The following is a 2,381-nucleotide window of genomic DNA, read 5'->3' as shown; positions in this document are numbered from 1 at the left end:
CTCTAACTGTCCATGACTCACATCACTGCTCCATCATTATTCACACATGAAGCCACTTTTATATTTTACTTTTGTTCTGTTGCTGTTTTGTTTGTTGTTCCTTGTTTTCTTAGGCTCAACCAGCTTGTGGAGATATTCAGGGTGATACTGGGCTACACAAATGAAAATTTGCCATTACTTGATTTTTGATTTGTTTGGTGACAATCTGTTCAGTATTCTGATTATTAATTATTTTCCTTTGTCAATTTGTTGTTTCTACCAGCAACCAGCAGCAAAGACCAGACTCTCCTGAACCCAGCTGTGTGTCCATGAAGAGTGACGGGTCAATGTATCGTCCTATTGACTTCAAGGGTGGACAACAGTCTGCTGAACCCAGCTGTGTGTCCATGAAGAGTGACGGGTCAATGTATCGTCCTATTGACTTCAAGGGTGGACAACAGTCTGCTGAACCCAGCTGTGTGTCCATGAAGAGTGACGGGTCAATGTATCGTCCTATTGACTTCAAGGGTGGACAACAGTCTCCTGAACCCAGCTGTGTGTCCATGAAGAGTGACGGGTCAATGTATCGTCCTTTCAACTTCAAGGGTGGACAACAGTCTGCTGAACCCAGCTGTGTGTCCATGACGAGAGACTGGTCTATGGGTTTTCCTGTCAAAGAAAAAAGGTAAAAGCTGATAATTCTGTGGTTCAACTCTTGTGAGAAAAGGTATCAAATGTTGATCTAACACTTTGTCCTGTGTTGTGTTTCCACTGGTATTCATAGAAAACAACACCTGTAACAAGTTGTGTGTACCTGTGTCTTTTCTCCACAGAGTCCTGCAGGACAACTCCGAGGTTCCCAGGGTTCAGTCCACCAAGCAGCGTCATACAGACCTGGACTCCATATTTATGGTGTGTAAATGTCCATCCACAGATGGTACTGCTGATTACAACAGCCAACAATGAATACTGATGTACTCACAGTCTCATGCTGCTCTCTGAAGACCATCAGGTCTTTAGTCTGTGAAAGACGGAGGCTGATTTGGAATTAAAAAGGCTGGGGGTGTGGTTACAAAACGTTTCTGGTCTCTCTTTTCATCATTCATCTACAATATATAATATCATAATATTATATAATACCAAATATTAATAACATACACAATAACAATCACCCTCCCCACAACATTCTGGCAGGACAGAGAAGCAGCTACAGCAGCAAACGTCTCATCTCACTGAGAACAGAGAGGTTCAGGAGATCCTTTGTTCCCACTGCCATCAGGCTATATCTATCTATCTATCTATCTATCTATCTATCTATCTATCTATCTATCTATTTATCTATCTATCTATCTATCTATCTATCTATCTATCTATCTATCTATCTAAACAATAATAATTTAATTAGCCCACAATCTTTGCCTGAGTTGTTGTATGGCCTGATGGCAGTGGGAACAAAGGATCTCCTGAACCTCTCTGTTCTGCAGTGAGATGAGTTTGCTGCTGTAGTTGTTTCTCTTTCCTGCCAAAATATTGTGGAGAGGTTTATTTTGTTCTCTCTTGGACCTACGTGGATTCTGTGCCTACAGGGTTTAGTGAGGATGGAATAATTAATCAATTAACTGTTTCAGGTGGTATGATCCATCTTCAGCCACAGTCACAATTAATACCCAGATTTTTCAGTGACTAAATTAATGTATTGAGGGGGCAGTGTTGGGCTCTATTAGTTTACAGCACCAGCCCGAGTCCAGCACTGGTGACTGATGACCTGATGATATGATCCATGAGTTTAAACTGAAACTGAGGTTTACACCGTATGTTATTGTCTTTCAGCTGCTGGAGGAGAACATTGTACATTTTGTGAAGAACGAGTTGAGGAAATTCCAAAGGGTTCTGAGTCCAGATTACCCAGAATTCTTCCACAATCAGAGGAATGATGATAAGGTGGTGAACGATGAGGATGAAGAGCAGAGGAGGAGCAGCAGAGAGGCATTTTTGAAGATCACTATGAACTTCCTGAGGAGGATGAAGCAGGAGGAGCTGGCTGACTGTCTGCAGAGCAGTAAGAGGATTTAACATGATGGAGGAATGAGACATAACGACTCAAGAGACTTTATGGGAAAGATTAAACCTTGACTTTTTTAATTTATTCATTGATCTTATTTGTTCTTTGTTCATTCAGAGAGTCGTGCTGCAGTTTGTCGACGTGAACTCAAATCGAACCTGAAGAAGAAGTTCCAGTTTGTGTTTGAGGGGATCTCTAAAGCAGGAAACCCAACCCTTCTGAACCAGATCTACACAGAGCTCTACATCACAGAGGGAGGGACTGGAGAGGTCAATGATCAACATGAGGTCAGACAGATTGAAACAGCATCCAGGAAACCAGACAGACCAGAAACAACCAT

Source organism: Seriola lalandi, unplaced genomic scaffold (genome assembly GCF_002814215.2).
Source record: "Seriola lalandi dorsalis isolate HSWRI2012SDOR001 ecotype SW California unplaced genomic scaffold, Sedor1 jcf7180002054947, whole genome shotgun sequence".
Taxonomy (NCBI): Eukaryota; Metazoa; Chordata; class Actinopteri; order Carangiformes; family Carangidae; genus Seriola; species Seriola lalandi.
This window is presented reverse-complemented; position numbering follows the sequence as displayed.